Below are 22,915 nucleotides of genomic sequence, written 5' to 3'. Positions count from 1 at the left end.
GTCATTAAAAAGCGCCACCATTAGGGCCGGCTGGCTTCATTTGTCCTCCATTATTACTTAGGACAGCTCCAGAGGCGGGGAGGGGGGTGATCGGCAGTAGAACACAGGTTAGACGGAGGGCCACAGCCCAGTTAATAAGGGAGGGAATCTTGGGGCAGGTAAGGGTCAAACTGGACACTTCCTAGCATGCAGCGAAGAACCATTCATCTGAATGGAAATGTCAGCAGAGACCATCAGGTCAAACAGCTCCAGGCTAAATTGGACCTGGGTGTGACTCCTGACACTCAACAGTGGACAGGGGCCAGATAATGGGTTTAGGACCCTGATGGTTATCTCCTCAACTTTGGCTTGTTTTCATTCTCCTCCATCCATCCCTCTACCCCCCCCCCCCCCCCGCACCACCACCAACACCACCACCCTCTAATGACAACTGAGGAGGGGTTAAATGGTCTAATTCCTCAGAGATTTTTGGGGGTGAAGATACGTGACAGATGCATGGCGATAAATGTGAGGCTGGCGTTGCTTGGAAAGAGCCCTGTTAGAAGCCAGGACATGAATGAGAATGCTGTTTCTTTAGAATGTGTGCCAGAACTATTTATAGTGTGTGTAAACAAGAACAAGTCCCGCCTTATGACTATCATAATTGGACAGTTTATTTTACAAGATCACAACACAAACAGGAGTTGCTGTTTTGTCTTGCCCTCCGACGATTGATGTGATGCTTCAAAATACTGTAAAGGTGCTTTGCTCTAATTTCAATTCATTTTTGATTCTATTTTCTGTCACTCCTCCCCCCCCCCCCCAAAAAAAATATTCTGATTCTTACAGTTTGTCAATTAGAGGAAATTACAGCCATTTAGATCTGACTTTTATTTGATGACTGAAATCAAAAGGATTTTAATTCCACTGAGAAGACTTTGGGAAATCCACATTTTTTCCAGCAACCTTTTGTGTGGAAAACAGCAGACAAATATCCACATCTTCCTCATGTCAAAATCTGTCAGAGCATTTGGAGTCCTTTGATTTTTTTTCCCCCCGTCTTGCTCATATTGAGACGGCTTAGAGGAGATCCTGAAAAGACCTTTTGAAATGGACCAAAGCTGGCAGTCTGGCTATTTGGTAACCCCCTCCTTTTCCTCAGCCTGTTTTACAATCTCATTAAATCGACCCTTTGTTTTGCCACTTTCCAAGCTCTGATCTCTGGCTTAGGACAAGTCAAGAGGCCGAGACAGTTTGAAAAAGGCTCCTTCCACCACAAAGAGGCCGCTTGTTCCCAATCATTCCCCCTCTTCAACACCACCCAGACAAAAAAGAGAGGGAGAGAGCATGGGGGTCATTTACTGGTGCGATATCGTGAGAACTTAATGAAAGTTTTATAACTCTTGAAATGTTTATGACCTTCCCCACTCAGCAGCTTGTTCCACCAATTAATGGTTGATGAGTCCAGAAGCCCAGGTGGCCCCACAGGAAAACCGGGGGAATTAATGTAAGAGATGCAAATATTCCAAATATGTTCAGACACATTTGAGTTATCGCCGGAGAAGTGGAACTATATATCCTAATTTGTTCCAGTTGAGGAACTTTTTTTTTAAACTTCCAGGTAGGATAGGCCAAATATCCCACCTCTGTCTCGTAGGATTGTCAGCAGGCAAAGACTTCACGGTATGGCAGTACGTGTCACGGTGTGATTTTATCATGATATATTGCGCCACAATATGATACATGTACAGCTGAAAATACAAGTACCACCTCATGATATGTACATCTCATTACTGATAACTCACAGACAAACTGAGTCAAAATGTACAGAATGCAAAATTTCCATTCTAGTAACGCCGCACGGTTGACCACCGTTAATAAAGTTCACAAGTTCTTGTGTCGCTTCCCGTAACACACTGATGCAAAGCTGCGATAGCATCATCTGACATGGAACTGCTATGTGATGCGTGGTTCACAGTATATTGAGATACTGACGGCTGAGTTTTGTGGGGGGAAAAAGATTCCAATATATTGCTGTATTGATTTTATTGCACATCTCTTTGCTACAGAACAACTCGGGATATCCTAATCTGTTGGGCAGCTTAGGCCTGTCTGGCTCTGCTAACAAAGTCTCCTTCCCTGCCCAGCAGCTTTCCAGCTCTAGGTAAAGATTGCTCTATTGTGGCCAAATTACGCAACCTGATGTTGTCACTTTGTTCACAGGGAGTGCAGAATATTAAACGGGAGAGGCCACAACTGAAGGGCGGTTCTTTCGCCGTTACGGCCGGTGTTCTAAAACATTGCTTCAAAGAGAAACATGAAAAACCTGAGTGGAGACAGTTGAACTACTCCTCTTGCAAGGACTGAGCAGAGCTCCATCTAGGTAGCGTGAACCTGTCATGGAGCAATGACGGGGGATCCAGCAGCCTTCTGAAACAAATGACAAAGTCTATCGCCCAAGGCCACTCTCTCCTTCTTCTTAACAGCTACGCTGAGAAGCCATCACTGTCCACAAAATATGATAAAACCCATGCCATAATAGGATTCATAAACATGCCCAAATACAATTTGCTGAGATGTATTTCAGGAAAAGACAATCATTTACAACTTCTGAGGGGGATTTAGAATAAGTATGTTTGTATGCAAATCCGCCAAACACGTTTTATGTACTCCGCTCCCACAGATCATGAAAGCGCATTAGATTTATGGCAATGCATGTGCATAATTGTGGAGATGGTGGGGTGGGGGAAAAAAGAAGAAAAAGAAGAAGAAGAAGAAGAAGTCTCAGGATTTATACTGAGGTCTTTTTGAGGGTTTTGATTAGTGTAGAACGAGCTCGGCTTTCATGCCCCCAACACGGAAAACAATCGCTGCCACTTGGCTGAGTCCTGGGCATCCAGGCCCCCATTGCTTCCACATGGGACGCCGCCAACATTCGCTTTTGGCAATAAAGATAGCTGAGGACAAAAGACAGCAAAAACAAGCACCTCATGGGCGAATTCTTATTTGCAAGCAGGCCTTCTTAATTAGGAGTTTTCCTTAAGAACAAAAGCATTTCTAAGTGAAAAGTTGTGACTTAAATTCTTTGGAGAAAATTATGAGTTGAGAGAAATTAATATTATCTCGTAAAATAAGAGAAATGAAATCAACTTGGGATAACCCGAAACTTTTTATGGGGGGAATTTCGATCTGGAGTCGGAGGTGTTCTGCAACAGAGTTTGAGTTACCTTGGCCGTATTTGAACACCGTTAGAAGGTTTAATCCAGTAAAGTCCAATTCATAAACTCATTTATTACCAATAAAGGAGAAGAGAAACACCTGCTTCATGGCACCTTGACCCCATTTTAGGATGTGTTTTCCTTTCCATCTCTCTTTTTGTCTAGAGAGTTTCTGCTCAATGTGGCATGAATTTGGTTGTCTGAGACATCAGCCTCTTCTTCCTCTATCTTAACCACTGGTGGGACAGAAGAAGGAAGGGGCGGGGGGGGGGGGGGATTGACCCAGGAATCTGGGTTTTTTTGGAATGAGAGTTCAAAGGAACTCCCTGCAGCCTACATAAACCACCCTCAATTGGCACAAAGAGGAAACTCAATTTGCAGGGAGCTGTGCTGTATACTTTTTATAGAGGAACTTTTAGTCATTAGGCCATATACTCCATCTCGCTCAAAGAGCCAGGCAACGCGGCAGGAGGCTGCAACATGCTTCTCCTACAAAAAAGCAGGACAAAACCCCCCTACTCTTGAGAAGAAGAAGAAAAAAATCTCTTAATGAGAGCCTGGTTAGTTCCTGTGTCTTCAAATGATGTCCTGTTTGTTCAGCAGAGCAGGGGAATCTGCGTTAACCCTTCCACAACGAAATCTGCTTAGAAGGTGTAATCCTATCTAGTATGCATGTAGCAGTCTTCAGGCGGGGCTGCGCAGGAAAAACAGCCAAAGATGCTGTATCAAATTAAACATATGTGTGGAAAAAGCACAGTCTTTACGGGCAGCGATCAGTCCGCATTGAAAGAGAATGAATTTCTTAGTTTAGGTTGTCATATTCATTTGAGTCAAATGGGATTTGAGAACAAAACACAGTTTGAAACATGACAAACAACAGGCCCAATAGTTGATCTGTTTACCAAAACGTGTGTCACTGTGCAGACGACTTAAATCCAAGCAAGTCTTCAGTTAAGTAAGAAAACAATGAAAGATCCACTGTACATTTTTCATTTATTTTACTAATATTCTCTTTGTTGGATGCTGTTAGCCTTTTTAAATAAGATCAACATTCAATGGTGTTTAAGTGAAAGAAGATTGTGTTCAAAGACTTACAGTTCTGACATTCACTTATAGTTTTGTTTTCAGTTCTGTGGCACAAAAGGGGCAACTAGCAAAACATACAAACAAATGGAAATTGATTTATATATCAATATATATATATTGATATATATATAATGTATATATCGATCTCTCTCTCTATATATATATACTGTATATATCTATATCTATATAGATAATGATATATATAATGTATTTATCAAGCTTGAAGGTGTCTCAAGGTGTATGTGTGTCATCCTCTAGCTCGGGTCCTCTACCAGAGGCCTTGGATCTTGAGGGATCTGCGCAGTATCTCACCTGTTCCTTGGTTCCTGTTATGTTCCTCCTGTTCCTATATATATATATATATATATATATATATATATATATATATATATATGTGTGTGTGTGTGTGTGTGTGTGTGTGTGTGTGTGTGTATGTTGTAAGTGATTTTGGGGCGAATCAATGTACTTGTGGATTACTGAGCATAAGCCTGGCTAAAGAAGACGTGAATTATAACGGATTATGCACTTACGAGCTTGTAAATGGACATTTACGGACAGTTTTGCTATTGTTAGCCATCAGTCAAAATTAGCCTTGAGCTAAATGAACCTGACTGGCTCTCTCTGCATTCTGGAATCACAAAATCTATTGAAGGAGGGGGAAAAAAAATGTCAGCTGAAAGCATCTTTTTGTGACTGACTGAAACATTTTTTTGTGTAAAGCATTGCTTAAACATCACAATCTTTTCAAACCATTTACATCACAGGTGTGGAGTTCATTGATTACATCTAAAGAAAAAAGTAAATTCACACATTTAGGTGATGCGCAGCAGATAACATATGTGAACTTTGACCTTAGCACACAGCCACTGTCATATTTTTCTCTTTGTCGCCCTTCTTTGCACCGTTCTCCCCCTTCACCTTATATGGCAGATTAATGATAGCTAATAATATCTGATGTTCCTGGACATTGCACCCGTCTGGTAATGAGATGCATTCCCAATGGGTAGGCAAGGTGTCACCACTAACAAATTCACACACGCTTTGTGCAATTAGCCTGTACAAAGGGTGGAAAAATACACTAAATCTGTATCGGGCCAAGATGGATGGAGCATTCTGAAAGAAAAATACCCCTTTGTTACCAAACACCCAACACGGCGGCGAGAAAGAGAGAGAGGGGGAAAAAAATGTCTTTTTTCCTCCTCCACATCTTTCTCCTGGAGGAGATGTGGACAGGTTACCTTTATGGAAACATTATTCCTTGACTGCTCCCTGGCAGGAGTTCATTACAGCTCAGCCTAACGTTGAAATATTCTCTGCAAAATGTCAGCATATGTAAATGAGGACTCAGCCCTCATTCGCATGTCATGTTTTGTTAAAAGTTGTTGCAACCTTTCTTTCCTACTTATGTCTGGCTTTCTTTTTCCCTCTTTCTTCCCCATCTCAAGAGATTCAGTTCACTTCCAAAATGGTGAAAAGAACAATATGTATATTTCATATTGGCATCGTATCATTTTAATACTTATCCCAGCAATCGTCCTTTTTGTCAACTAAAAATGGCCCTAATTATTATAGCCATCACTTCTTTGAAGTCATTAATATCTTCCTTTGAAACAAAAACAATATAATTTGAAGTCTGTTTTAGCATTATCGATTTTCTGTTTTCACGGCTGTATTTATATCAGTACTCGTAGGCCGTATTAAATCATTTTCAACAGCATTGATCCCTCAGGGCAGTTTAAATATTAGTGAGCATTAAATCAATATCAATGCAGTCTTTTGTTACACACTAACAGGACACTGGCATGATTCAACATTTATGCAAAACAACAGCTAAACTCTGGCATAATATCTTGGCTGGTGCCATATTCACTGTACAGGCCCCGTGGCTACTCCCAATGATGAGAATGGATAGTGCTCTCTATTCACAGCCATCCATGTATGCAGAGTGGCTCAAAGCGTCGACTGGTTGCCCAGTCATCCCCCGTGATGTGACAGCTAGCGAAACTCAGAGGCTAAGCTAATGCCATCGCACCAGCCACCACAGAAGCTGAGCTTTTTAAAAAGACGTTCCGATTTCCAGGGTGAAGAAGGCTTTTTGATTCAACGCTATGCAGTAAATAATTTCCCTTTTTGGGGGGTGGGGGGGGGGGGGGGGTGCGGCTTCCGGAGAGGGTGTTTATGCTGCTATGCATGTATGAATGCAACAACTTCTTCACTGTTGTATATTGTCAAAAATTCATTTTATGCAGGGGCAAAGAGGATGCCAACTAGTTCACCTAGAGCTGTGAGGAAAGGGGATTTGGCGCCTCAGAAAAGAACACTGCAGTGCTCCCATATTCAGCAGCCTGCTCTACTGTACTGCCATGCACGGGCTGAATCTGCTGGGGCTCTATCAGCCTAATGAAAATTACATTCACAGCCGCGCCGCTCCTGCTTATACAGCCTACATTATGCAACAGATGAGCATTGGGGCCAGGGTGTCTAAGTTTGATAGCATTTCTTAAGCAGGATCAAACTGGAAGTGCGGGGCGGGGGAGGAATGGCAGTGATGTGAATTTGATGAGTTCAACAGTAAAAATATTCACTTTGCACGTATAATGAGAATGACAAACAGGTCGGTAGATTTTTGGAACCTTTTTGGTGGGGGGGGGGGGGGAATCATCTTCGCAATACCGGCTGAAATTGATATAAAAAAGAACTTTTTGGAATAATTGACTCATAACGAGCGGGAATCCTGTCATTTGTTCTGAGGCAAATGTATGCAACAATATAGGAAATCTAGTTAGGAGAAAAAATGATGAGTTTCAGGAAGGCAGTGAAATCTACATGCAAATGCATAATAATCACACATCTACAATATTACAGCGTTAAGAAAAAAAACACCTGGAATTCAATTATCACGTGGGCTGAAATAATCCTAATGTTATTGGAAACTCAATTATGGAGGCAAGCTGTGTCTGGAAATTAGCTGAACTTAGCGAAGGCAAGTCAGCCCCTTGAATTCATCAAGTGTGGATTATAACAATATTACATGTTCACTTTGATTCCGCTGTCCAAAGACAAACATTCACAGTCACTGCTGCATACTCCCCACGTTTGTTTTATTCATGAACTGAGCTCTGATCTATTATACATACAAAACTGATTCTATGCTGATCGCCTCGGGCTGAGAGGCTCAGACATAGAATTAATTATATTATATACACATGCATGATAATTGTGTATGATTCGGTCAAACACAGAAGTATTTCTGTATGTGTGATTACCATTGTTGCTTCAACGACAATTATTTTCATTATTGTTGCTAATATTGTTAATGTTATTGTTTTCTCATTACAGCATTTCTCTGGGGCTTACTTTTTAGATATTAGGATGTATGTGACCGCCACTCTGGAATGAATCATGGCGATGTCTGACGAGGCCCATGACATTAGTACATAAACGGCACGCTCATATGGCAAGAAAATTACTTTGAAATTAAACACCAGGCTAGCATAGGTCGGTCGCTAGAGATAAGGGTGCTAATTCATTAAAAAATATTAATGAAATATCCCCCTCTACACAGCGCGCGTAGAGACAGCCATACTTTTGAATATTGCAACATTAAATGTGTTTCCTCTGGCTGATATGAAGGGTAGATCTTTCTTCATTATTAATTTAATATTGGTTAATACTTGTAGTCTGTTTTCCATGCCTGAGCATGATTGAAAATATCATTTCCATTTAGAGCGTCGTGCAGAGTTTGGTCATGAAATTACGACACACACTGCGAGGTCCAATATGATTCCACCTCAAGATTGTCCGAAACCACTTCCACTAAGGTTTATGCGAAGTTCAGATGGAAAAATGGAGGTCAATAGCATGTCTGATTTGCTTTGTGTTTTGATGCATGGACCGTGCCAAAAGTTGTAAGGGTCTTTGTTGATATTTGCATGCTAAGATCTGCCCGCGATAGGAGCGCATACAAACACTTCCATGTAGGTAAATGGAAGAAAAGCATATTCTAGCTGAATAACCCTTGTCGAAAACGGAAAAAAAGAGCTCTTTTCCCCCTGCTGTCCAGCATCAGCAGTCCTGTATGTTTCCGCCTGCAGTGTCCGTGCATGTGTGTGTGTGTGTGTGTGTCAGTGTCTTTGCGTCTGTCAACTTCCAGAGTTCTTTTCAGTTCACTCTGTGATCCCCCTGCATCGCTGCCTGCCATGGCTGAGCTTGGGAACATGCAGCCTCGCTCCGAGACGACTTCAATCCCCTATTATCAGGAGAGAGCACATTGCCGCTCACAAGGGTTTAATTTATTTGTGCCTGTTTCAGCCCAAGATTAAAGTTTAATTGGCGCTGACTGGCAGCTCCCAAGTTTTGACTAATTCTCCTTATCGGGAATCCTTACCGAGTAGCTGTGGGCAATGTGAGGCATGCCTGCCTGCCTGTGTTCATGGCAGCAGTGCCCACACACACACACACACACACACACACACACATACACATAAACACACACGCGCATCCATTTACACACAGACACACACGCAGTCAACATAGTAATCCCTTTTTTTAATTGGTCAATACATTGAGTACCTGTTTGTTTGAATAGCACATGCTTTAGGTGTGTGTGTGTGTGTGTGTGTGTTTGTGATTATGTGCAATTATGCATGTTTGTTTGTTGCACGCTAACTTAATTCCTTCATAGCAAGGCCCCCCGATAGCTTGTGGATTGTAGGGTAATTAGACATGCATCGTAACGTTCTCTCTAGACTTTATAATTGATTTGTGAAGGTGGAACCGTCACCGCCGAGAAATATATGAAAGTACACTTTTTCTAGAGAAATTTGCAAACACAAGAGAAGAAAAATGCAGAGCAAAAAAACAAAACAAAAAACAAAAAAACCCCTGAAACACACACAAAAAAAGCTCCTCAACACTGCACCGTGGGTTGATGCTGCTTCTGTTGCCACATTTCCCATGAATCATTGTAGCATAAATCATTATATAGTGCATTACCGTAGAGGGATCCCATTTCCATAAGTGCGTGTTTATGCCAGAGTGATACACAAGCGTAAATAACACTGATAATCTCGGCCTGTGTTTGATCAGCCAAATGTCTGAGGGAGCAATCATTTGTGACCTGTAATATTAGTGGCAGCTATTAAAATCTGTAGAGGATTTGCAAAGCTTCATTTAGTCAGTCGGGGAGATGTGCGTGAAATAGAGTTCCTTTGGTCGTAACTAATGTCTCTAATTCTAATGAGCGCAGCTTCTGTGTTGCAGCCACAAGCTCCTAAACTGGGAAGCACTGGATTAACAGAGTCCTCATGAGGGTAAATGGACCCGAATTCAAAGTCATCAGCTTTGATCAGGCATGCAAATGCGCACACAAAAAGCCTGTATCAAACAACTCTGTTGATCACGGCTCAGCGCACACATTAGCTTTCATCCTATGAAAATAATGATGATGAACTGTTGGGAAATTTGCCACAGCATGTTTAGGCATGTTTGAGTGTTTGACACTTTTGGACATCTAAAATTTGCCAGTCTTCATGAGAAAGTGTTGGGCAATGTAACAGTAAAGTGACTCATCTTCAGGTCATGTCTTCTACAAAAGTGTTCAGCTTTAATTAGACGTTTCACAAGAAGAGAGGAGGTGTAATGTGAACAAGGGCATGCAATCCCTCACACACGAAGTATAGTTTGCCTTTCAAGTAAACAAAAATAGACATCTGGAGCTCACAAAGATACATTTTTCTCTTCTGCATCAATTCTTCGTGGCTCGAGAATTCAGCGCATATATTTAGCTCGAAGCTAACAACCACTACAGCAGAAAAAAAAAAAAAAATGCTAAACTTCCCAAAAACATCCATATACAAATTACAAATTCAAACATTTGATTCAAAGAAAAGTTTAAAGGAGATGTCAATTGTACCGGAGAATCTGCTTGAGAATTTCCAAATGAATGTTTTTGAAATTGAGCTCTTTTGTTGTTGTAGCTCTTGTTAGCAAGTCACCATTAGCTTCAAGTTTCACATAAATCGCTGGCATTTAATGTCTGTGTCAGCTCAAGGCATCTACTTGTGTGCGACTGGAATGCAAATTACACTTTTTGGGTGAAGTATAACTTTCAGGTGGATGACAAAGTGAATAAAGAGACACCTTAGATGCAAACGTGTCTGAGTCAGCCTGTTGAAAGCAATTCCTCATGTCAGAACAAATCTGGGATGATGCCACATTCAGGTAGCACGGGTGCTGCATCCAGCCAATAACGTGACACCAGAGTACCAACACACTGTGTTTTGCAACTTAGTCAGCTACATATCTGAATGCATAACATCAGGGTTGCGCAAGCTCTGTTGCGTTCGTATTGTGCCATTAATCATAGTTATGGACATTGCAAAAAAATGTAGACTGTAATTTGGTTGGACTCATAAAATCTCACAGTGTCCCAGAAGAGACAAAGTGAACTGTACTTATATCACTTTTCTAGATGAGATGTCAAAAAGTGTTTTTCTGAAAAAAACACAACAGGCATTAAATACGCAACAAAAGTAGAAATAAATATATTAACTGATTTTACTCTGGTCTGGCTGTTTTATTGAAGGACACAGCCAACAGTTTGGATCCTAGGTAAGTATTGTGAATGATACTTTATGGTGTTTTTCCGACAGTGTCACACAGTGAGAGTTAAGAGCGCGCACACACACACACACACACACACACACACACACACACACACACACACACACACACACACTATTTAAAAACATGACCAACATGCAAACACACCCTTTGCATTTGGTAAGACTCTATTTGGAACATGAAAGAGAAATAGTGTTGTGTGTATGCAAGTGTGTGACCTGTATGTGTGGCAAAGGGTGTTAAGTGTGAAGGGCTGTCAGTGTGTTGAGATGGTGGGGGGGATGTCCCTAATGAATCCCCCAGGTCTGAGGGTCTTTCATTGACGGCTGCTAATTTCACCTGACACTGCCGAGCCGCCGCTGAGCACGGCCTGGCGACCGATCGGCACGCATCAGTCTCAATCAGGAGGAGATGCCCCCTCTGAGACGCCCCCCCAATGCACACACAAACACACCACTTAATACAGGGTCAAAACTACTATCAGGATTTCCACATTGCTCATCCCCAAGGAGAGCACCTGATCCTGGCCAGGAGGAGAAAGTTTTACTCCTCCGACCTCCAGGTGCTAAATACTCGTCTGACTTGGTTGTCACCTCTGTCACACCTGAGGGGAACAGAGATATCTACTGTGGGAAAAAAACACACACACACAGGGCCTCTTCTCTTCTCTTGTGGACTAAAGCACAATCTCTGGATGATCCTGGTTTGAGCCTGAACACTACAATAAAACACTCTTCCAGGCAAATTCAGAAAGAACAGATTTCTGACAGCACGAAGAGTTTCACATCACTTGCACCTGCACCTTCCACGTCTCAAGGTGCCGACTCACAAGATATTGCATTGATGGTATTGTTGCACAAACACACTCATGAAGTTTTGCTGCTTTGTCTAAATCCACCCTTATTGTGCGCATGATTATTCATTTGGCAAATTATAAAGAGTGGATTTTGGCTAATTAACAATTGGCAGCATCATTTTCCGACAAGTCCTGACAAATAACTCGTTCCTCAATATTTAAAGAATGAATTTCACATTAAGGAGGGTAATAGTTGGGATTTAATATCCAAGTCGGACATGATTTGAAGGAGAGGACAAAAAACTGAGGGAAAGACACAGGCCTAACTTGCTTTTTGGAAAAATAAAAAAATAAAAACTTCCAAAGATTTACATATGCCACAACATTACAGATCTGCTGACGCTTGGTCCTTTCTGACATCTGCGTTTGCCATTTCTGTTCTAACTGCGTGTGGCAATTCGCACTGGTGTTTACGACTTAGGCTTTATTTGCAGTGAAGCCCCGAACATTTTGAAACATGGTTCTAAGTCTATATTTTTGAAGTTGGGCTAACAGAGGATTTGGAATTGATATCCACATCATTTGTCGTTTTTTTTAGGTCCCCCTGTTGAGTTAAGGAATGCTTCCTCTTTTTTCCTGCTGAAATGATGTCCACTGTGAACAAATGATGTTTAATGACGTGTCTTACTGTACATTCAGGCAGATGAAAACGTAGTTAAAATTGGAAATGCACAACCATCTTCTGCCTTCATCCTCCTCCTCCCACTAGTCCTTGCATTTCGTTTCTTTTTCAAGGTTTTGACTTCAGGGTAACAAAGAATGTTTCTTCCTGCCATCCACTGTGGAGTTATGATGAACAAATTGTGAGGCGAGACTTGTTTACAGGGGGAGGGGAACAAAACAAGGAACCATGTTGAAAAATGGGCGCAGCAGTTCGTTTTCGTGAAACAATTAATGTTGCTTGCGGTGGGCAAAAACGCTCGCGGCCATCTCTGGTCCTCCTCAGCTTGTGTATGCACTCAACATTGTGGGTTTCTCACTGCGTCAGGAAGGAATATATTCAAATGTGTACGGCTATTAAATGTTAATTTGCACAACAGATGAATGTCAAGTACAGTGCTTCATCATTAAAATACCCCTCTGTTTCGGTATGCAAGGAGCTGAATGAGCTCTTGATTTTAGCATTGAGGAAGCCATCAAAAAATACGAAGTGGGACGTAGAGAATAAGGGTAAAGATAAACTGTGAGCTATCAACGTGTGGGTCACTTGGGTTTACCTATAAACAGCTGTCAGACATGTGCATCAAGGGCTTGTTTTACCGAGTGTGTTTCAGGGCCTGTTAAGTTACTTAGAAGATGAAGCTTGTGTACTTTTTCAGTAAGCAGAGATTTTAGATCTGTCAACATGCTGCTGATGGGGAATTACGGTATTGTACTAATTGCTTCATCAAGTTTATTTTGAATAAACGTCAGCTTAAATTAGCTGCAAAGCTACACTGCTTGCTCAGTGAGCTCCAACAGATTTTATGCCTCCATTTTTTTCCCCCAACTCTCTGCGTACCTGCAGGGAGGGTCATGGTTGCCTCGCCCCTTCTCCACCTCGCTTTCTACATTCTGATCTGATACTCATCCCAGTTCCTCTGACTGAGAATAAACTCAGGTTGTGACCCTATGACAAAGCCATCCAATCATAATGTGACTATTATTTCTTCCGCTTTGACAAAGACATGCACATGCGCACACACTCACACACACAATTGTCTAAATGATTTTCTTTGAGTTGACTTCAGTTCAACATTTGAACAGAGAACATCCAAACGCTTGTTTGCACTGTGTCTCTAACATCATTGTTAAATCTTAAGAAAACAACTTGCACTGGCCCATGAACAGGAGTGACGAATGTGGTTAAATATCACACTGCTGAAAAGGGTTGATTCATTATTGACAAACGTCAGTGGGTAAAGTAAACCAAACCAGTGGAGATGGAGGCTTCTTAATACAGACAGCTTAGCACGTTGATAGATGGAGATTATCCCGGCGGTCGCAAAGAGTTGTAGCTCTCAACGTGATTGAGAATTTTAAATCCAAACTCAAACACGGTGCGGGACTCACTAATGCCTCAAGTAGGCCTTGATTATTCTAGGAGGGTAGACTGCAAAGCCGTGGGATTGAACGCTATGATCTTTTTATTCTGCTACGGGCTTTCGATTGTGTGTCTCTAGATAAAGATGTTGTGCGGTTGCAATGCAAGTGTAAAGCAATATTTGTATATGCCGAGGAGGTGTGTGGAGGTGAGTCACACGATCGTTTTCATACAGACACACACGCTAAAGTGCCCCTGTCACTAGTGCTCTGATGAACCTCCAGAGAGTAAACACCTGACAGGTTCCACCAACCACGTCTGCAACGGAGACCCGACACACACTCACACTACAGATGCTGAAACAGAGACCCAGGACGAGAACGGTCTTCTTCTCCTCCTCGCGCCGGAGCTTGAGCTGATGTTGCTTGACATGGTCAAAACAAAGCTCAGGGTTTCCACACCGCTACGTTAAGCATTGAGGCCGGCGCGTCAGGCCATACCTGCTTCCTGTTTGAAGGCTCCGCGGAAACCCATAGTGACGACCACCTGGTCAGTGTCAGCAGAAGTCAGTATGAGTGGAACAGAGCAGATAGAGGAAGAGGAAGACCTGGAGCAGAGACCCTTCCATACCACCGTGCCATACTATACAGCATAAACTTATGCATCACCCTTTAATATCTGAATCAATGTCCACATTCTTTTATATCTGAAGAGGTTCCTTACAGAAAAATACCATTGGTTTTTCTATGGGTTTCTACTGTACATCTAAATGGGCTATTTTAGCACCGGAGTATGATATTCTGCACCTGGGCTAAAGGGCAGGTGGTATTAGAAGACACATTAGAGGCAAAGCTCTGAAAAGATTAATTCATCCTCTGAGCCCGCTGATTATTTTTGGCTGCAGTGTTGTCCAATGATTGCACACTGAGGCTACGGAGCCCTGGGATGTCTTTAGGGGACTTTTTAGTTTTTGAGCTACTGGTAAAGAACTTACAAACATGAGTCATTGTGTAACTCCAGGACTTATTGATCATTAAACTACGTGCTTTCATTTTTACAAGCTTGGAGAATGACAATGTAAGAATGCAAACCTTCGCGATGGAGGGATAGATGATTATGTTGCTATCAATGCAAATATGTGAATGGTTCAACCTACTCTGTTTTTGCATGAAGTGACACGTTCTAGAATTAAAAAAAAAAAAAAGAGTCCTGCTAAAGTGTGACAGGACAAAATTCAGCAAAGCATCAGATATTTGAGGAAAAAAAAAAAAAAAAAGCTCCTGTGTGATAAAAGTAGGGCATTGCAACAAACATAGGCTACAACAGAAGGAAGCTTATGAATGTTTTCAGCCTTCCCCTAAATTGAGGTCACACTTTTAAGGTCAGCAGAGTGCGAGGAAGTGCAGCGGGTTGCAGAATGTTGCTGGCACTTAGCTTGGCGCGCTCGTGAACCTCGTAGACGTCTGTGGCAAGGTCACCGCAGGAAGCATAAATGGGAGTTGATGGCTCTGTTGTTCCATGTCATCCGCTGTGCTCTCCGCCATACTATTTGGGGATGGCAGCTACTGAGTGCAGCTGACATCATGTACATATATGCACAAAAGAAGCATGCGATGTTAAAAAAAAAAAAGAAGTGTGGCAAAAAATAGAGCCCAACCCCACAAGCTTGAGTTAGCTCACACAATGTGGTGATGGGATGTAATTGATGCATTTCCTGTATTCATCAGAGGGGAAGCTTTTCATGCTGGAAAACACACGGCAAGCTTTTTTGTGAGTATTTGTAGGCTTCCTTTTTTTCTAACGAAGAATGGGAATCTACGATGAGAGGCCAAAGTGGTCCTGATTCACTCACTCTTTTTTTTTTTTTTTTTTGAAACTCCAGACTTCTTTTTTCTACTTTGCGAACACATTGTTTTACTGCAAATTATAACCATAAAAAGCCTCTGATCCCCCATCCTGTTAAATTAATAGAATTACGCAAAAATGTAATGATAGCAATTAAGTCTCCAAAATGCAAATTTTATAGTCAAGGACGATTACCTCATTTAGAGCATGTGCTGGAATGATGCCAGACGAAGGTAATTTAGATCCGGGTTGCTCACGGTTACATCATGATGAATTTGAGATGAGCAGGGCCTCATCGCACACCTCTAGTCGCCGAACTCTCAATCAAACGGAGCAGTGGGGGCAGAGTATGAATGACACGTCCGCAGGAAAGAAAACCATACATCTGCAGTAAATGGGACTGGGGGAGTATGAAGGATAAAAAGCTGTTAAAGTGTTTCAAAGGCCACTTCAGCACCGACTATGATCTTTAAAGGGGTCGGTTCTTCCTCTTCTGTGACTTTACTAATATTATGCATTCAAACAGCTTCAAAAAGGAAATGTATTTTACAACAAATGCTGACATTTGAGAGTGAAATGGATTCTCGCACGCACGTTTGAATGACACCACAATCCCTCAGCATTCCCCCGTTAACCTCATAATGTTTATTGCTCGGGATTAAAAATTCACATCAAAACTCCACGACCGCCTGACATTTAAATGCAAGGATTTTTAAACCCTAACTGCATAAAATACTCACATTAGTTAATTATTGGAGAAAAGCAGCTGTAATGGCATTAATCTTTTATAGGGGTCTGCCTCACGCCATGATCTCTAATAGCTTAACATTTCACTTTAGCACTCCCTCCCAGCTAGTACAGTGCAACATAGGATTCTTGACATCAACAACTTGTTTTACTGGCTGGAATTGGGTGCAGGAGAAGGCGCCACACACAACCAAGTTCTTAATTCAGCGCAATTTCTATTGGATTTTTTTGGAGTCCTGTCCGTTTCTATCAGCGATGTGTCAGTAACAAAGGAAAAGAACATAGCAACAGTCGTTAAAACATCTAAACGTGAAAAGACTGAACTTTTCTCATGCAGACGTCTGTGTCTGTGACGTCGTTGCTGTGAATTAGAAAATGCGACACATCTATTCCAGACTCCCTTTAGAAAATCAGTATTTTTACTGAAGCGGTGTCCAACAGGCTGTCCACTCAGACCGACGGCTCCAGACAAACAAGTGTGGCCTCCAGGAAGTGAGAAGCCCCAAGTGCTGCTTTTGTTCATCCGCCAGTGAGAGAAAGATGCGCAGCAGGCGGCAGAGAAGCAGGGTAGAGATCTACTGTTCTCTCACACAGAGGCAGAACCGAAGGTCCGGCAATGTCCACTGCCTCACGCAGCTCTGACTTCAGTTTGAAGGCGACAGAAAAACCTGATTTAAGCAAATTAGTTCGTCTGCGGTGGACTGGTTGCAATGGTATACAGCTTTATGGTTTGCCGATTGCCATTTAATCAAGTATTCCCACAGTTAAGACGATAATTCAACCAAAATATCGGCCAGTATCACCGTCATTTGTTGAGCAGGCGATTACCAAGGCCTGAAAACCCACGTATGTGACAAATCGACTACAATTTCCAAATAATTGGTTTGTGAAGTTGCACTTGGAACTGAATTTTTCTAGTGGGGCAACATCATCATGCATGTTTTCAAACGCATTATTTATATAATGTTTCCGAATATTGCTTGATTCAGTTCATCTCCAGGAAAGAAAAAAAAGAAAAAAGGATAGTTGCACCACAAGTATCCCCTTTGTTTCTTTTAGAACCAGAAAGCCATTTAAGTAACATTTCACCCAGGTCTGACTATTACACACTCTATTGACATACATTGCACCTGGGTTGGACTCACTCTCAACCCCATCCATCGGTCACACTGATTGTCCCTGGCTCCAGGCCTGCAACGTTAATGGAAATAGGGCGATGCTGGGAGCATAGAGCCTGGAGAAGCCTGAATGATCCCTCAGGCCATGGCTGCCACGGGATGAAATAGAGAGACTATTAAAGCGGAGTTGTAAAGCCCCACACGCTCCACGCACTATCATAATAGAATATTGATTCTATCAGATGCCAGGCCCCGGCCTGTCCCCGCAATGAAGAAAAGAGCACAAAAGGTCATTGTGTGAATGAACAGAGCGGGGGAAAATAAAGAAGAGTAGGGAGGTAGAGAGGAATAGAGGCCGCTATTTTGTGAGAATACATCAAGCAGAAATCGTCCATCAAATCTTCTAGAAGAGAACAAGAAGATAGTGTGTGAACAAAGTTGCACAAATTTCTGATGTTCAATTAAACTCTCTCTCTCGTCTCTCTCTTTTTTTTTTTTTTGCCGCATCTGTCGCCACAGCCATAAGTAACAGGGAAGTAATTTCAACCATTAATTGTTGATCAAGGCGGTTGGGAAAAGCGCCAAAGGAAAAGGATGACAAATAAGCGCCCACGATGCGAACAGCAGTACAAATTACACCACAAGCAGGAGACGTTTATGCTTGATTGGAGCAATTTAATGTTTTTCTTACACAAAAAAAAGCTAACAAATCCTGGGAGGACAGTTAAGGAAATGACTTTTTAATCATCGGAGGAGCCGCTGCGCCTTGTCTCTCCTCATGGCCTCATATTGAAGACTTGGAGCTGTTAGCTCATCGGTACTGGAGACGATCGTAGCAACAGTTGGACCGACGCTCCTCAAGAGAGCTACTTGTTTAAGTTCATTTGACAAAACTCAGGTAGACTTCCGTTTGAACTTCAATTTGTAAAAAATAAAAACAAAATATGTACATATATATATGTATTTGCTCTGGCTTTCATCCCAATATTCGATGGAAAAATTTCAGGGATTCCAGAATTTTTCGTTGTTATTCCGAAAACAATTCTGTATTATTGTCTTGTATTGATGCTCTTTTTAATCTCTCTGGTTTCTTTTGTAACAAAGCTATGATTCTTGGTATTTCTCCGGAAAAAAAAAACCCAACAAAATCATCTACCGTTGAAGTCTACAACCATCAGGCTGTAACCAGGATGGGGAGGCATGTGCTTCACAATGCACAATACATTTGGAAATTGACTAATCTTCGCTGTGACATTATGGCCTGTACAAACTTCATGATGAATTCTGTTTTTCCGGGGCCCCTTTGGAAAATATATTCATGAAATTTCAATGTCCGATGAAACAAGTCATCTTTTAACCAGAGCTTGCCTGTGACATCCCATTCCTCATTTCTATTCCAGGCAAGGCTTTATTTTAGTCAAATAAAGAACAATTTGTCTTGTTGTATTTCTGTTTTTGTTTTTTCAGTTCTCACCAAGAGCTTCGGTAATTGAACAGTGGTCGTTGTTGAGGGTCCCAGTAAATGAAACTGCCGTTGTAGCATCAAAAATAATCAATTTGATGAGTCTTACTCATAGTAATGTCATATTGATTCGGAGCTCTGATATAGTGGCCCACTCCTCCAGTGCACCATGAATGATTATTGGCTTTTGACAAATTCCAGCACAATCCTTTATCCCCCTCCTGCACAACATTTCCTTTTGTTTCAAAGCACTGGTGCTCGCCTCTGTAGCCCGACCTCGTGTTTGTGCAATACACTTGGACACACACGAAAAAAAAAATCGCAATTATTTATCACAAATCAACACTTTCAATATGATCTAACCCGGAAACACAGTCTGATATCACATGCCACTCTTTCTCTCGCTAAACACACATACATTGATTTAAAATATGCTCAATAGTGTGAGGTACTGAGGTATGATTGTGGATGGACACGCTGGAAAACTAAACCTGAATCTCCTTCACTTTCTGATCATGTTATAGAAGACAATACACACACACACACACACACACACACACACACACACACACACACACACACACACACACACATCTTAAATTTAAGTTTACCCAATGACATTAAGTTAAATAAAGGTGTTCTTCACTTTTCTGTGAAAATCTCAACCTGTGAGTGATGATGCTCTTCAGTGTAACTGTCACTCAGAAATGCTGTTTACACTCATAGTAACATTCCATTGTACCCCCATGAAGACGACGAAGCAATGCCGATGAGATGCTACCGTGTAAACAGCATTTTCTAATTATCCCAACCCCAACGAGGATGTAGTTATCAAATTAAGACGCGTCATATTTCTGACATTTGTTGCATTATTAATGTGAATTCTTGACATACACTTTAATTGCACTTTGAAGTCCTTCCAGAGTTTTTGTGACATTTTACAGCACACAATTTAGTTACATTTCTTGGAAACACACAAAGTGTTAAAAACTTTGTTTTGAGGTAGAAAAGATACCGACTAAACCGTGGGAGCAACGTGATGGAAAGAGTTTCAGTCAAAATCGAGGAGACACTGAGAGTGGGCGTTTACTTTCGGTCATTAACTGCTGTGTGGCATGTTAACAGGAGTATGAATGGAATAATCTATATTACTACCTCCTTTAACATCTTCTAGTTTAGAATCATCAGATTACAGAAACCTATGTAAACGTAACCGAGTCAAAGCACTAAATATGGATCAGCTTGTGCAGCTGCCACTCGCAGTCCCAGTACACCCCCACTGTTGGTGATGACATCGCCCTGCCACTCAATATTTGGTTTGAAATCACAACATTTTATGATTAATCTGTCGTTACTTTCAAATCAGTTACGTTTGTTCTGTTCACATCTTCCACCCCTCCATCCATTCTGTACCGCTTATTCTGTTATGGGTCGCGAGGTTGGAGCCTATCCCAGCAGCCTTCGGGTGAGAGGCGGGGGTCAAACACACACGCTGTTTGACTGCTCATACTCTCTTTGTTGTGCAAAGTGACCAAAAGGATGGACAGAGTGATGGTTGGAGTTTACCGCAGATGAACCAATATGGTATGATGTCAAGTCTTAGAGTCAGAGGACTGGATGAATGGCAGGAGGGGAGGAGGATGATAGATGAATGACTGAAGGTGTTGGAGGTAGAGAAATGATGAGGCGGGAGAGAAGGAGGCCGCAGAGGAAAGATGGCAGGCCTCAAAACCAGGCAGGCAGGCCAGTCTGTATTGATTAGTGTGTGTAATAAAGAAAGCAAGACACTTGGCCTCAGAGAGGACATGGTTCACTTGGTTCCTGCTTTAACAAGAAGTGTGTGTGTGTTAGTGTGTGTGTGTGTGTGTGTGCGAAAGTGAGGGAAAGAGAGCCAGAGAGAAGGAGAGATCTAAAGCCACTAAATATGCCGATGCGTGCATTTTACACACAGAAATGCCTATGGGTGTCTACAAGAATGAATAAATGAACAAGTGTGTGTGTGTGTGTGGCAGTGGTGGCGGCGGTGGGGGGGCTGCACCTGTATGTGTAAGCATTCATGTGTCTGTGCACGCTGTAGGCTGCATCCCCTATGTGCCATGCATGAAAACACCTCTAACACACAACAAGGGCCTGCTCATGGAAAAATCAATATACTAGTGATAGAAATATGCTAGAATGTTCTCTAGGTAAGAGATTGATCTGAGCTCCATAGAGGGTCAGTCCAAAACCAAATAATGGTTAGGGGCCAGCGACCCCCTGATCTCCACAGAAAACATTAATTAGAATGGTGCTGTGTACGCCTTCGACTAAGCATAAAGGCCTCAGTCAATGAAGGCTAAATGCTAACACTGCAAAGGTGGCGGTTCGACATGAAGACTAACTCACTGTTGAAGCCATAATTATTCCGGTCAGGCATCTTTTAATGAAACTATTGTCATTTCATATTTATGCTGATGCAGCCTGGTCTACACGGGGTTCAGATTTCAGTGCTCAAACGACAGTATTTTCATAAAGCGGGGCTAAGGTGCTGTTGACTCTTGGCACTATTATTTTTTACTACATGAGCAGAGAAGTCTGGACTATTCATATTTGCTTGAAAAGTAGAGCAACAACCATAATGCACCGGGGCTTTCAGCAAATCACGACTGCAAGGACCATCTATTACACGGACCAAATCCGAATAAGATCAACTCGGTCCTTTTTTTTGGGTGTAAACTTTGATTCGGAGCTTGGCGGTGTGGACTTTCAGGTGTGAGAAATACCTCAGGCGCAAGTTTTCAAATGTTTTTTTTTTCAGAACCTATATAGCTGATCATTATACATAATATCTTCTCTGACCTGCATCTTTTCAGGTTCACTCTGCACATTGGTTCCATCACAAATGTGAAGTAGTGGTAGATGCCTTGTTGCAGCTTGGAGACACTAGTTTGGCAGAATGCAAGTGGAAGAGCTGAAATAAGCAAATTCAGATCAATCAGTCAGATTCAGATCATGTACAGTCCATTGGCATTCTTGTGAATAAGTGCAGAAAATATAGGTAGAGACTCTCTTCGGCTGTGTTGTTGCTGATGTCCACGAGATGCAGACCAACAAAAGCAGCATGCTTTCATTTACCGAGAAAAAAAAAAAGTGGGTCCAACGGCAACATTGGCATGATGAAAGCGAAGTATCTCAACGATACTTATTTTTCCAGTCATGTTCCAGAAAGCTCAAGTCTTCATGGTTGGCCAGACTGTGTAAAATCAAGCTAAAACGTAAAAGTCAAAGTTTGTTGTATTCCCAAAGGATATTCTGCTATCATTTAAATAGTTTTCCCATGTCTGGAGTGGCCAACAGATCACCTAGCCAGCCTATCATCAGCAGCGCCACTTTTTGAGTGATGAGTCTCCTACAGGAACCAACAGCTGTATGTGCAAATCATGCATATAAATCAATTACTGGGGCCCTATGTACTTTAAATGCACCCATTAATTAAGCAGTGTCAGACACAATGAACCATGAAGTTCATTACATTTTTAGCATTCAAACCTAGGATTATTTGAAGAGTGCATGAGAGAGAGGGAGACAGGTTTACCTAATGATTAGCCCCATAGCTCAATGTCGGGAAGACGCCAGCGGAAATTTCAGCAAAGCTGTTTTGCGAGGGGAGACAGAAGAGGAGCGAGCTGTCTCAGCAATCTACAGAACACGAACGGGTTGATCAAAAGGGAAGCGAGGAACAACAACAGCTGCAATACGAGGGGCGTGGGCTGCGTCTACTTCTGAACTTTCGACTCATAAAGGATAAGATACAAAATCACAACACAACTATACATCAAAGTCCAACCTGCTGGACTCACGTAAGTCAAATATTTCCACCTTCACACTTTGCTTTTTGCAGAACTGAAGTGGTGAGGTTATCTTTTTAAAAATTAATTCACATGGAAGAAGGAGAATTATTCTGCAGTATATATTTTA

At 41.9% G+C, this 22,915-nt stretch overlaps 1 long non-coding RNA gene across 1 annotated transcript in view; it reads right to left on the bottom strand.

The window, feature by feature from the left end:
• LOC147241791 (uncharacterized) overlaps positions 1-21,850 on the bottom strand; it is a 61,798-nt gene extending 39,948 nt beyond the window's left edge. Inside the window, exon 1 of the long non-coding RNA XR_015110988.1 lies at positions 21,797-21,850. This is a non-coding gene — a long non-coding RNA (uncharacterized LOC147241791). The remainder of the gene's footprint in view (positions 1-21,796) is intronic.
• Positions 21,851-22,915: the final 1,065 nt, after the last annotated feature.

The sequence above is a fragment of the Aulostomus chinensis genome, chromosome 21 (genome assembly GCF_037954235.1).
Source record: "Aulostomus chinensis isolate RoL2024-O1b breed Wild chromosome 21, RoL_Achi_v1.0, whole genome shotgun sequence".
In the NCBI taxonomy this organism is placed as follows: domain Eukaryota; kingdom Metazoa; phylum Chordata; class Actinopteri; order Syngnathiformes; family Aulostomidae; genus Aulostomus; species Aulostomus chinensis.
The sequence above is the reverse complement of the archived record's forward strand: the minus strand, read 5'-3'. Positions and strand labels throughout refer to the sequence as shown.